This window comes from Mus pahari, chromosome X (genome assembly GCF_900095145.1).
Source record: "Mus pahari chromosome X, PAHARI_EIJ_v1.1, whole genome shotgun sequence".
NCBI lineage: Eukaryota > Metazoa > Chordata > Mammalia > Rodentia > Muridae > Mus > Mus pahari.
The window spans coordinates 135,772,454-135,787,597 of NC_034613.1; the positions used below are offsets into that span (position 1 = coordinate 135,772,454).

General features: G+C 40.1%; 1 protein-coding gene and 1 non-coding gene across 3 annotated transcripts in view; both read right to left on the bottom strand.

Moving 5' to 3' along the window:
* Positions 1-15,144, bottom strand: part of Phex (phosphate regulating endopeptidase homolog X-linked) — a 228,383-nt gene that overhangs the window by 102,619 nt on the left and 110,620 nt on the right. The window lies entirely within an intron of this gene.
* Positions 11,857-11,988, bottom strand: LOC115063214. The gene has a single exon (XR_003843097.1). It is a non-coding gene; the product is annotated as a small nucleolar RNA SNORA17 (small nucleolar RNA).

Here is a 15,144-nt window from a genome sequence, read left to right on the forward strand (position 1 = left end):
GAGGAAGGCTTTGTGTAAGGCCCCTATGTTTGCATATGGGGAATTAGACCTCTACCTTCGCCCATGTAGCTTGCTTGCAGCAAAAGAAAAAAGGGGGATATGTAGGGGGCCACGGCCCCTCCCCTGGGCTACTGGAAGTGGAACCTTAAAGATGGCACCTGTTGGCTATGGAGCTTGTGCTAAACAAGTCCATATTTGGTGGTGATATGTTCCCGCTCTTCTGGTTGGCTGAGGCCGCACACCTGGTGAGGTGACGTGGCCTGCCGCGATTGGAGTGGATATGAGAGTATAAAAGGGCTTGTAGCCCAGGGCTCGGGGGAGAAGATTGTTCAAGGTTCCTGAATAAACTGCTGTTAGAAGAACTGGTGGTTGGGTCTTTCTTGCTGGTCGAGAGGGCGCAACAAGGGATGTCAGTTTTCTTAAATGATATGACCCTTGGTAAACTGACCATGCACCAGGACAGGCCCAAAACCCAACTAGCTGGCCAACACAAACTGGACTCAAAAAAGAAGGAGGATGAGGAAGAGGAATAAGAGGAGGAGTAAGAGGAGGAGGAGGAGGAGGAGGAGGAGGAGGGGGGAGGCAGAGGGGGAAGAGGAGGAGGAAGAGGAGAAATCTAGAAATTGGGTGGGTAGATATGGGAAGTTGGAAAAGTGACAAGGAACATTACATGGCTTTGGGGCTGTTGCTTAGGATCCCTGACTGTGCATTATCCATTCATAGGAATGAGACTCATCTGCCTCTTCAGTATTCTGGAGGGACTTCCCTAGTAACCATCACTATTATGACATTATGAGTACTTGATGGAAACAATACTACCATATTTCCCCACACACACCAGTTTTTGACTATACTTCAGAAATTTTTGATTCAACCCAGTTTCTGGAAAATACCACTTAAATCCTAGAATGATAAAGGGCAATCAAAAAGTGAGATCACAAATGGGTATCAGAGATGTTTGAACTAAAAATTCTAACAAATTTTTCTAAGTAACTTGGCAAAATCCATTTTTAGAGTGTTTTGTTTCAGGCATCTGAAAAGCCACACTAATACAATTACAGTTCACTGAAAAATTATCATGAGATCTAGTTTGAAAGCTAAAATCAGTCATAGCAGGGTAATATTCCATTTAATTATAAAGATTAATTCAACCTTCATTTATTTGTGCATGTGTTTGGTCTTTCCATTTTTCACAGAACACCCAAGATTCAAATGCCATCTGGTAAACTTGCTGCACGGTGTTGGTAGCATCTATAAGAGTTACAGATTTCATCTCAAAGTAAAATTGATGGACAAAAGGAAAGTGAAAAGGGAGGAGTATAGGTAACAAAACTTTATTTTTAAAGCCAAGCTATTTCTCCAATCTGATGTGACTGTATCCCACTCACTACTTTTATCCCCTGACATCTCACCTATCAAACTGTACTAAATCACAAGGCTTCCCACCGTCCCTTTGGAAACAGGCAAGGGTTCAGGTAATATGGCAAGCAATAGTGAAAATTGTAGGAATTATGAACTTTGTCCACTGTAGTTTTCAAAAGACATGTTATGCCTTCCTTCAAAGTTAGCCTTAGCGACATGGTAAGACTGACAACCTTTCTTTATATTTTCATTCAATTTGAAGCTTATCTCTCACTGAGTGACTATTTAAGACAAAATAAGCTTTGCAAGTTAGTAAATATCTTACTTGGTTTTACTGAGTTACAATTGGGAGAGTATAGAAGTGTGAAGGGAACAAATCTATCTATTCTCTATCACACATACACAAACTGTGTTTGTGATCTAAAGAGTTCAAAAACCTGGAAGACTCACCTAGGCATCTTTCCAGGCAGTAAAAATAACCACTACTCAGGCCACTATATAAATTAGTTTTTGCTGCTCTTGAATGTCCCCAAAGTTCTAGGTTCTTTTGTATTTGACTTTGTCCACTAAGCAGTACATCTATAGAATTCACTTCTGTTATGTTATGTATAGCAAGAATTAATTTAATTTATTTAAGCTATATACTTAAGTTCATGATTGGTTGGTCATAGAGGGAATAGGAAATGAAAATGAATAGAAGAATGTAGAGGATAGAATGGAGTTCAGTGATAAGGGTAAGGTCTTGGGATACAGTTATTAGCAAAGAGATCTCAGAGCCAAACAGAAACGGTAGAAGTAACATTGTTTCTCTCTCTCTCTCTCTCTCTCTCTCTCTCTCTCTCTCTCTCTCTCTCTCTCTCTCTCTCTCTCTCTCTCTGTGTGTGTGTGTGTGTGTGTGTGTGTGTGTGTGTGTGTGTGTGTTAGAGAGGGATGGGATGTGCAGGTGCCTGAAGAAGCCAGAAGAAGATGTCAGATGTCAGATGCTCTGCAGCTAGGGTTACAGGTAGGTAAGCCACTCAGCATGTGTACTGGGAACTAAAAAAACACTGACTGTCTCCCTCACCTCAATTTTGTTATTTTCATAACAAAAGTAGTTTCCTTCCCTGACAACCTACTGTGGTCCTTTGAATGAGATGATCCCCATTGGTGGAACTTTATGAGAAGATTGGGAAGTGGGGCTTTCTTAGAAGAGGTATACCCTGGTGGGATAGGCTTTGAAGTTTCAAAAGACTCCTGCCATTCCCGGTGTGGAAAGCAGTAACAGTGCATGTCTCCCCCTCTCTGCTCTCCACTTTCCTGTTTTCAGGTCAAGATGAAAAATCTCTCTATTATTTCTGCCACCATGCCTTTGCTCCGCCATCATGGACTCTAACCCTCTAAAACTGCAAGTCCAATTAAATATGTTCTCTTATAAATTGCCTTGGTCATAGTGTTTTGTCATAGAAATAGAAAAATACACCTACCATGTAACAGATAGTGTGCTTAGAGTGTCCTTTCATCATTCAGTCTAAATCTTACCTATGATCTGCAAGGCAGCGGCATATCATTTTATGTCACATTTTCATGGCTGATAAGCCAACATGAATAAATGGGGGAAAAACTCACCCAAATCACACAGAGACCAAAGCAACTTCTCAACCAAATTAATTTAGTCTTAATCTGACTTCAAAGTCAATGCTTTTTCTGATATCTACTATGTTTGAAGGATGGAGAATAATTTTCTGTTATATAAATGTTATTAATTTGTATAAATCCAAATTAACTGAATAATATATAAGACCCAGGCAATTCTTGTATCAGTATCCCTATTTAGCATGCCAAGACAAATACATTTAGCTATAAGACTAGCAAGACACATGAAAATAGAGTTTTAAGTAAACTTAGTAAATTCTTCATCTCTCCTCTCTAATAGTTATGCCATTAAACTTTTGATTTTGGTCAATGAGTGCATTATATTTTCTAAATTCTGGGTAGATTAAGATTTGGCCAAGAAAGATGTTCAAAACAAGAAATGCAACGAAGTAAGATAAGGGGCAAGAGGTAAAAAGCAGAGAGGCACTCTCCAATTTGAGAAGATCAGAATACTTCTGTTGCAGTCAATGTAACACACCAAACTGAATTTGAGCAACAGAGGGAATGTATTTTAGGGAGAGTGCTTCATGGAGAAGTCTATCAATTTCTCTGTACAGGACCACTGACAAATACTGCCCTGTGAAGTAGAGTCTTGCTTGGGTACCCTTAGCCCAAATATCTCTAACCCTTAACTCCCTGTTTCAAAAGTGGAATCACGCCTTTCTTTTATAATCCCAGCACTGTCATAAAGACAAATGAGTGTGAATTTCAGTTTAGAACCAGAAAAGCTCAAAACTCTACTGCAACCCAAGGCCTGACTCATGTTGGGTTTAAAATACAGGAACACATGAGTATAACACTAAATACCTTAGGTCTTACAACCTATGATTGGAACATAACTCTTCTGAGCTTTGTGTTCTTAATTCCAGACACTGGCCCCTCTAAACTTTGAGAAATTGTTCCCATTTTATCTGCTTGTATGAATACATTACCACTTGGGTGTGGTGACACACACCTTTAATCCTAATACTCAGGAGACCGAGACGGACAGATCTCTGTGAACTCAATGCCATCCTGGTCTACACAGTAAGTTTCTTGACAGCAAGGGATATACAGTAAAAATCCATTTCAAAACAGAAAGAGAGAAGGAGGAAGGGAGGGAAGGAGAGAGAGAGAGAGAGAGAGAGAGAGAGAGAGAGAGAGAGATACTATTTTAGACCTGGACCCTAAACCAGAAAGACCTTTTTTATTTTATGATGGTCATGAGGCCCGAGGATGCCCTCTTTCCTCATCACAATTAGGTTTACTCTAATACTCCAACAGTTAATGTATATACTAGTTGAGTTAAATAATAACAATATAATTATTATTAAATTCATTAATTACCAGTAATATTTCATTCTATGCTATCATTCTAACCATATCTAGGATATGACGTGGTTCAATGTGAATCACACGGCGCTGGAGACCTGGCCACTCTCCACCTCTCCAATAGCCAGGCTACCAGCCTCAGACTCTCCAGACCAAAGAATTGCATCTGCAGATCACCCCTACCTCCACAGTTCAAACCCAATGATTCATTTTGAGACAGTTGTGTACTGCATTTTAAAACAAGTCTCCAGCTCTGCTTTGATTCATCTCTGCAAAAGCATTTGAGATTGAGAAATCAAAAAGGCCACTTATACTAAAGGCAAAATAACAAGCTGCAGCCAAGGGACACATGGGCTGTTTGTAAACAGCAGCATAAATGTCATCATCAATTATTCATCATTCAATAAAACTACTGAGTAACCTCTTGCAAAATCACTTCATTCAAGGGAAGGAAGAGCCATGTTTTGGGTTAAAAACTTGAGACAAGAAGGCTCAAGACCAAATTGGCAAGCCATGGCCTACAGGTCAAATTCAGGCTGCTGCCTAGTTCTGTAAATCAACTTTTACTCACATGCATTCCATTTGTCTGCATAATACCCACAGCTACTTTAGTGCTATCCAATAGATCTGAGTAGCTGCCTCTGTGCCTACCTTGCTTGCAAAGCTCAAAATATTTGTGTATTGCTTTAGTCGGTTTTATCCAGTACTGTCGGCCTAAGTCTGAGGTGGCAACGGACTTGTAGAAGCTTTGCTCCTCCTCTTCAGGCTATGTGCAAGCCACAATGTTCTTGTTTTCTTTCGATCCAAGAAGAGAAACTCAGATCATCAACCAATGGTTAGGGAGGGCTTGGGAAAGAACAAATCGATTTTCTCCTTTCTCAGATTTCCTTTCACCCTGTCAATTTTTCTCATCTCAAATGTACTGTCGCTGCTAAGCTTATTTTGGATTTGGCTCAGATTTTGGAAATGGCTCAGAATAATTCACAGGACCTCATTTGAACATGATTCACGTGATCTATTACAAATCATTTTGCCAAACCTTAGCTTTCATTTTCAGAAGCCTGGAAGAATGAACCAAATGATTCCATAGACTTGGAAAATAGCTTTATAACCTAACATTGGAACTGAATAAAGGATCTAGTTTGGGGCCCTAAAGGACACTGCTATCCTTGGCTCTACTCTGCTCAGGACAGGTTTCTTGTGCTCATTAGCTCTAATCCTTACAAATCACTGTCAGGAGGCCCTCATTCCCTTGCCCTATAACCACCAGGGCTGGGAGCACAGGGCTACACCAAAAGCTTCAGGCTCATTCCTCTTCTTTCTAACTCAGCAAGAACACTGGGTAGCATGACCTGTTTCCTATGCTGACAGGCTTTGTGTATAAAATACAGAGGTGCCAGTCAGTGAGAGGTTGTGTATACTGAGAATTAATGTTATTTCCTAAGGACCTAAAATGGAAAACTGGATAAATAAATTATCTACTAAAGTGAGGCCAGCCACTAAGGACCATTCTAGTTGTGGATCCTAAAACCAGAAGGACCTTTTTACTGTGTGATGGTCATGGTGCTGGAGGATGCCCTTTTTCCTCATTACAATTCAGCAATAATTAGGTTTACTCCAATACGCTGACAGTTAATGTATACTACTAATAGTAATAAATTCATTTGGTGATGAAAATATCACAAACAAACAAACAGACAAGAAGATAAGAAAGAAATTCCAGGTAAAATGAGGCAAACACAGAAAGACAAGTATTCTATAATCCTCCTTACATACGGACTCTAACAAAATTGATCTCCCATAAACACAGAAGAGAAAGATCGCCACTAAAAGCTGAGGAGGAGGAAAGCAGATTCACATCAAAAGTTCCATTATGCTAGAGCAGTAGATGGTACACTGTATGGTGATGGCAGTTAACAGATATTTCAAAACTGCTAAAAGAATGGGATGGGGGCTGGTGAGATGGCTCAGTGGGTAAGAGCACCCGACTGCTCTACCGAAGGTCCGGAGTTCAAATCCCAGCAACCACATGATGGCTCATAACCATCCATAAGAAGTTCTGACGCCCTCTTCTGGAGTGTCTGAAGACAGCTACAGTGTACTTACATATAATAAATAAATAAATCAAAAAAAAAAAAAAAGAATGGGATGAAGGTAAATACAAAAGATGGATGGAAGAGAATAAAGGGGAGTAATACAATATACATGATCTGAATGGGGAGATAGGAAAAGGAGGGCTTCTTTGGGGAGGGGGAGGGAGGTAAATACAGAAAAGGAGGGTAAATGAACAATGGGGACATCTTAAAAAATCATAAAGAGTCATACTACTATCTTCTTTTAAAAGATAATACACCTGTACATAAATATATAGATATAGTTTAATATAATTTTTCTAGTTTGACCTGACAAATCTCCCTATGAGAGCCAAAGACCATCTTTTAAAAAAAAGCCCAACACCAGACATGAGAATCTTGCTTTAGAGTTGTTGGTCAGGGTTGTCCAAGCGACTCCCAAAACATACATCATATTGCTATTGCCCTTGGTTGCCTCCTAGAGGTGGAAAGTAAATTCCTATGTCTAAACACACTGCGCACTTCAGAATAGGGATCAGAGACCCCAGAGATGGAACTGACCTCGATGCCTCCTCCCTGAGAACTAGCTTTCATGGTACTAGATGGCAGCATGGAAGCTCCAAAGGATGAGCTTTGTCTATATGATCTATAGTCCTACCAGCAATCATACCTATGAGCCACAACAAGAACTGGCATGGCAAGACAACCTTTAGGGTGCAGTAGTGGAATGCCTATCATAGAGCTAACCAACATCTCTCTAATTTGGAAACAAGAGGTAAAACATGCCTGTTACTGGAAACCTAGTCAACTACCAGTGCTATTGAAACCATGAGTATTGGAAGAGAAACCATAACTACCATATTAATAAACCAGCATAATACTTAAAAACAATGTAAACATTTGTCCTCATACTCACAGGTAGGTATAGTTCTTGTCCCTCACCAAGGAAATTTCTCTTTGCAACAGACAGAAGCCATTACAAAAAAAAAAAAAAAAACAAAATGCAGAGCTAATGTAGAACTGTGGATAACAGTCCCAATGAATGNTTGTCCCTCACCAAGGAAATTTCTCTTTGCAACACCCAACAGCCATAAAAAAAAAAAAAAAAAAAAACAGAAGCAATTAAAATGTAGAACTGTGGATAACAGTCCCAATGAATGCATCTACAAAATATCCCCTGTACCTGAAGCTTAGGGAATATTGTGGGAGAGAGGATAGAAAGATTGTAAAAGTCTGGGGATCAGAGAATTTGTCATGAGAATGTGTTCCCTAGTGATGCCAGAGCTACACACATAGTGTCTCACCATCAGAACTGCCTAACCCTGAGCTGAACATGGACAACAGCAATGGACATGTCAAGGTAATCAGGTCAAAGCCCATGAGACTTCACTCCATGGAACTCCATGCAACTGAGGAATGCTGACAGCAGGACAAATAGTCATCTCCTGGGAAAAGCATACCAATTGGCTATCCAATACCAAATGGGCAGTCCTGAACATACATATACAAGCAACATTATATAATCTGAGTTAGAAGTATATATGTATATGCACATACATATATGCATGTAACAGCAATGAATGAAAAAATAGGCCATGAATTTGAAAAAAAAAAAATCAGGGAGGAGAGAGAAGGGAAATAGTCTAATTAAATAATAATGTCAAAAATAAAAGATAATATGGTTGTAAAAAGAATAGATATTTAGTGTTCTCAAATGAAAAGCATAAGGTGATAGGCTGCCATATACGTTAATTAAGTGGACTGATTCTTTATATCATGCATACATAAATCAAAATCACATTATACCCCATAAATATAATACTTTTCAATTACAACTAAATAAAACATTTAATTTTTTTTCAATTTTTACTATTTTATTCATTTACATTCCCATCATTGCCCTTCCTCTCAGATGCAACCCCCCAGGGTGCTTCCAGAGATTGAGCCACCAACCAGGAGCATACCTGGGCCAGTCTGAAGCCCCTGGCACAAAACAAAAATTTTAATGATGTTCACTGGGCCGTTGCCAAAGAGAGAGAGCAAACTTAGTTCATAATTCTCTAAAATAATTAAGAAAAACTGAATTTAAGTAAGAGATGGGAAGAATGCAAAATGTAAATAAGACTTTCCAAGGGAGTACCAAGACCTTCTGTCCTTTCTGTGGGATCCTGCTTCTCTTCACACCAAGAGATGCAGTCTTTTTCACCTGGCTTTGATTAAGAGGTAGCCCTGTGCTTGACTTTGACCAAGAGAATGTATCACAAGAAATACTCTGAGACTTCTGAGCTCAGACATTAAGAGGACTCAGCATATCTGTCCTCCTTTCTGCTCCCTTAGCTACCTTGTGGAGGCCATAAGGAACAAAGAAACATGTGTGAAGTCATCCCAACGGGCCTTCATCCACAATTGTCATCTGACTTTAGCTACATGAGACTCAAGGTAAGACCAATAGAAGAGTCACCCAGCTGATCCCAGCTAACAAACAGATTTGAAGGAAGTACTACAATACACTGGACATGGATTTGTAAGGAAGAAAACAACAGCCAAGATACAGAGAACTGCAGTAGTTGAGTTGTTCCACATTAAGGGATCATCCATTCCTTTTTGTCATTGACTAGCCCATAGCCAAAACACCAACTCTTTAAAATAAGGAAATAATTCTTCCACAAACACACTTCTTATAAAAGGAATATCATCCACTTGAAACATTAAGAATGATAATATTGGGGCTGGAGAGATGGCTCAGCAGTTATAAGCACTGACTGTTCTTCCAGAGGTCCTGAGTTCAATTCCCAGCAACCTCATGTGGTGTGTCTGAAGATAGCTACAGCGTACATATATACATAAAATAAGTAAATCCAAAGAAGGAATGATAATATTTAAAGTCAACATGAACTCTATTTTGGCAAAGTTGTCAGTGCCCTTGTCCAAATAGTTTGATTACATCATTTCTTCCTAGCATGGGTTTTTGTAACCTTTCCGACTTCTGGCCTAAGTCCCTCCATTCATTCTTCTTTTGCTATCAGACTGCTTCTCCCTTTCATATGTGAGTTTCTGTCAGAAATGGATGTGCCGTCACACCCTCAGTCTGCCTTTACCCAGCTATGCTGGAATCTAGAAAATGACAACTCAGAAGACAGGTTAAATACAATTTCTCTCTCTTCACCCATTTTCCACTATCTGCCTGCCCGGTCCTTGGGTTATTAATGGAACTGACATTCCTGTACAACTGACTGAGCAGGACCAGCAGCTAGATAACAAGGGAGCCTCTGACAGCAGCAGGAACAGCCCTAGAGATAGCAGATAAACAGATGCAACCCGGGCTATTAGTTTCATCCTGGGCTACAGGAAAGGAACGCCACAAAATCTAAACTCAAAACATTTTCTAATGACTTTTTCCCCGTGAAATTAAAACTCAAAACAGCAAATCTGATTCTTTTTAGTAAATCCAACCAAACTCAACATGTATCTTTAAATCTTCACATACTCAACTTGAATCTGGACCAATTAATTAATTAATTAATAAAGTTTGAAGTCATCAAACCTCCCCTGTCCATGTGACTAATAAAAGTAATGAAATTCTAGAACATTTTGAAAAAAGTAGCCCTCTGCTTTGAACCTCTAACATGATACCTAAGACAACTGTAGAATGTCTCAACCCTTCAAAGTTCTATAGCCAACCAGTTCCTCAATCCAAAATAATCTCCAATATAACACTAAAACCTAAATGCTTTTTATACTACACATTTAAACTGGTGATGCTCACTTATCTGATGTGGTTAAAAATTTTAAGTACTTACTAGTCCATGTTTCATTTTTTAAAGATGTTTTTCTCTCTCTCTTTAAAAAACTTTTTGTTCGTTCTTTGTGAATTTCACACCATGCACTCAATCCCTCTCATTCCCCCTCCCCTTGTACCAGCCTTCCACTTTTATGACCTCCCCCTTAATAGAAAAAAAAAAATCTCTTTGTGGAAACTATTATGTCACAGTGTGCCTGACACTATGCCTACACTTTTATCCACACGTCTTTGCTTGCAAATGTTCATTGCAATAACTCTTTGGTCTGGAATGAAGCCTCTGACTTCTTCTACTCTATCAATACTGCAACCTCACTGGGATTCCTCTTAGATACCCTTTGGTGCCCTGAGTCATGAAGATCCTGTAGTACTGAGTCTGTAGGACTGGCCCCTTCATGTATTCCAGCAGTTTATAGATGGGGTAGATGTTGGGGTGGGCTAATTCAAAGCCCTGGTTCTGGGCCTGAGGAATGCCAGCTCTCACACTCTCATGCCCTTCAGGCTGGCTCACCAGCAATCCCTGCTACCAGTGCCAGCCCACGCTGCTACCCAGGTGGGGTGCAAGGCCTGCTCTCCCAAGTGTTGTAGCAGATGAAGGACATAGCCAGTCTCCCACTCTCATGACCCCAGGGCCAGCTATTCTGTCTGCCATAGGTGGCTAGGGACAAGAAAAAGAAGGAGGTTGTCTCTCCCTCATCTGTGCCAAAGCCCAGCAGACAAAAGGCAAGGCTAGCTGCCCTATGCTCATAGCCAGATCACCAGCAACACCCACATCCAGAGACAGCTTTACTGTGCAGTCCAGGTGAGGTACGGGGCATGCTCTCCCATGTGTTGCAGCAAGTGAGGAGCAGGGACAGCTCTCCTGCTGTCATGCTCCCAGGGCCAGCACTCCCATGATACCCTGATGAGGGGTGGAACCAGTTCTGCACAGCCCTCAGATATGAGTATGTCTCCGGACAGCAGCCCAGACCTGGAACGTTTGCCTGGCCTTTGGTGGTAATTTACAGTCCCCTTCTGCTGCAAGGTCAAGGACCCTAGGCATGGCCCCAGGTGGCAGCATAGGCCAGGACCCCACGGTGGTCCCAGGTGGCATCACGCACATCAGGCTGTTCCTTACTACCCCTGAGTCTCCAGTTCTGCCTCTCTTCATTGAGTCCACATCCTTCTGTTCCTCTCTCTCTCTCTCTCTCTCTCTCTCTCTCTCTCTCTCTCTCTCTCTCTTTCATTTCTCCACCACTTACTTGCACCTCTTAGGGGTTTCTGGGGTCTCTGAGTATCTGGGGGTCATCTTAGAAGTAGTCTCAGAAGTGCTATGCCCTGCTCATGCACTGTGGCTCTGAAAAGGGGTAATCTAGGTTATGTTATGCTACACTCCACCCTGAAGCCTATGTGACACCAGACTGGTGGTTGTCTCAGGCTAGCTCCCTTTCGAGGCCCAGTCTAATGGTCATCTCGGGCTACTCCTCACCCTGCCTGCCAAGTGTCCCTATGCAAGGGTTTTCTGTCTCGGTCTCACTCCCACCTGGGGCCCTCAGTCCCAGGTGGGGTTCTTCTAGTCTCTGCCTTGCTCCCAGTCCTAGTAGCCATCCAGACTTACATAATTTCAGACTAGTGGTCATCTTAGGATAGCTCTCTGTCCAAGCCTCCAGCACCAGATCATCTCAGGTTCTTTTTTCAGGGAATGTTGGGCTACTAATCATTCAGAATCTCACAGGTCGAAACACTGAGAATATACATAGCCTCTCTCCTCTCTGTCACCTATTGACGCACATGTGACACAGCAGCCACACCTGCATTGATTCCAGGGGTAGGTCATGTTTCATCTTTTAATAGTATCTTTGACCACACATTTCAACACTTCAAATTTGTTCACTATCATTTTGTTGTTGTTGTTGTTGTTGTTGTTGTTGTTGTTGTAGCTGTTGTTGTTTTCCCTATGCTGGTGATGAAATTAAGAGTGTTACACAGGCTGGGTAAGTACTGTACTGCTGAGACATGCCCTAAGGCTGACACTAGAATTCTTTTTTTAAAAATATATGACAGGATCACATACTAGTTAACTTATTTATATTTTTCTGTGCCTATGTTTTGAGGGCTGTGCATATATGTACACAGGAGATGGCTCAAGCACATGCATATGTATGTGTATATGTCCACTGTACACATGTGGAGACCAGAGGAAGATGTTGGGAGTCTTCCTCTATTGCTTTCTGTATTTCCAGTTAGAATGGAACTTTCACTACCACCCTCCAAAAAGTCAATATATTGCTCATTATAAAAGAATTGATTAAGACACTGATTTAATAGAAATCTAATTTGCAAGGATATCTGGTCATGCCAGGAAAGAAAGATGCACTCTAAAATATTTTTATGCTTAATAAATTTAAGCATAACAAATACATTTTAAAATTCTCAAGTTTATAACGATGCTGGGGAGGGAATGCTTTGATACCTCTGGAGGTATACAGGACACAACTTGTAAAAATTAATAATGGGAAAGACAGACCTTCATGCAGAGTTTCCTCTATAAACTGTATATCAGGCTAATCAAGTGATTAACAAAGGGAAAAGGGCCTTTTTAGAGAAAGATTCTAGCTAATAAATGCAGAGTGATAGAGTTTGAAAATCACCAGTTGCAAACCTTAGCATAACCACATATCTAGTAATGTTATCAATCCCCACTAAAATAACTGTCAGTGCTATTCAATAGCACTTGTCCATTTGTTGATCTAGATAACTTTAGAAAGTGGTGATACCTTGAGCTGGGAGAGGGTTCTGTTGGTTACACGCTTGCTGAGTTTGGATCCTCAGAACACATGTAAAATCTAGGCATGGGGATATATGCCTGTAATCCCAGAACTAGGGTTGATAAAAGGCAGACAGGTACTAGGTCAGCCAATCTAGACAAATTATTTAGTTCTAGGTTCAATAGAGTACAATATTTTTTTTAAAGGCAGCTCACTATTGAGGAAAGTACCCAACAGTAACAACCACTGGCATCCATATGCAGAGACTAGATAGATAGATAGATAGATAGATAGATAGATAGATAGATATCACAAAATATTTTTCCAAGATTTTTTTCAGTACTGGTAATGGAACCCATGGCCTCATGCAAGCTGGGTACTATTAATCTATATTCCTAGCCCTTGTTTACTTTGAGCCAAAGTCTTACTATATATCCCAGGCTGGCCTTGACTTTGCCATACTCCTGAGCAGCTATGATTACATACATAAGCTAGCAGTCCTGGCTACAAGCATTTTTTTCTTGTCAGTAGATAAACCTGGAAGGGTGTACCTAAAAGAATGAGCAAATGGGTGGATTATAATTACATGCTATGATAATAGCCATTGTAATCCAGAGCACCAATATAACCAAAAATTCATATTTAGCATTTTTACTAAATTACCAAGCATATATAAATGGAACTTATATCTGATACACTGAGTGATATGCTTGGGATTTTTAAAGATCAAATTCTAAAGGACTAATTCTAGGAGCTAGGAATTGCTGTGCATGCCGGTGATCCCAACACACTGGAGGTAAAGGAAAGAAGATCAAGAATTCAAGGATGGCCTTGCTAGATAGCAAGCTCAAGTCTAGCATGCTCTACAAATGAAAAATAAAAGTTCTATGGTTAAAACAATGTACAAAGCATTTTTATTACCGCACAATTGTAAGTATTCTACTATAACCCACTGTAGGAACATTTTTAGCTCACAAATACCAAGAGAATATGTTGATTTTTATATGAAACTCTTGGTAAAGATTATATCATAATAGTAAAAACACAATATAAATGTTAGGAGAAAAAATGAATCAAATTTACATATACAACCTTGTTCAAGAATGTCTTTTAAAGTCTACCTATAGGTGATAAATCAAAGTAATATATCAAGACGTTAGCAGTGGTTATGCTTGGATAATGTCAAAGCATTGATTTTTCTTCATTGTTCTGTACTTCACTTTCAGTATTTTCTTTAATAAGAATAAATTTTCATACCATGAAGATTTGGAAATTATTTTAAAAGCTAGAGCTATGAACAAAACAGCTAAATAGATTTTATTAAGAATAAAATGTGAAATTCTATGAGACGGGACTTTTTTTTTTTTTTTAAGGCTAAGTATAGGAGCAACAGAGCTTAACAGCAGTCCCTGTGAGATTATTTTTTTAAGACCAAGAAATTAACTGACTGTAAATTTGCTATAAGCCAACACTGACGTGCAAGGCTGAAAGAAAAAGATAGCCATAATATCAACTTCAGCTTCCTTAATATAATTTATATGCAAAACAGATGTGGCAATAATATCCCCATTGTGGAGGATGAGTTGGACTCTGTATAGAATTACTGTGTTCAGCCTTGAACTTGAGCTTTAAAAAAAAAGTGTTGAAAACTGGAGCACATCCAGCAGCCTGAGGCATCAGAAACACAGTGTAGAGCACTGGTTTGCACACTCTGGCTACATTAGAATCACCTGAAGGGCTGACTGCACTGTAGAGTCCTGCATCCCTTCTCAGAGTTCCATTCCATTGCTCTAATTGGGACTATGAGTCTTCATTCCTAGCTAGCCTTTAGATAATACCAATGCTCCTGGTTTGAAGAACATGCTTAGAGATGCACTTCTATTAGGATAAAGGTCCCCCTACAAAGCCAAACTATCAGGAATGGATGCCCAACTTTTCCAGCAACCAGATCAATGACCATGGACAAGCATGCTTGGCATCTCTTGACTTTACATTCATTTTTTTTTTTTTTTTGGTTTTTCAAGACAAGGTTTCTCTGTATAGCCCTGGCTGTCCTGGAACTCACTCTGTAGACCAGGCTGGCCTCGAACTCAGAAATCCACCTGCCTCTGCCTCCCAAGTGCTGGGATTAAAGGCGTGCGCCACCACGCCCAGCTTGACTTTACATTCTTAATCTGTATAAAGAAACTACAGTACCTTCCTTATGGTAGCTATATGATAT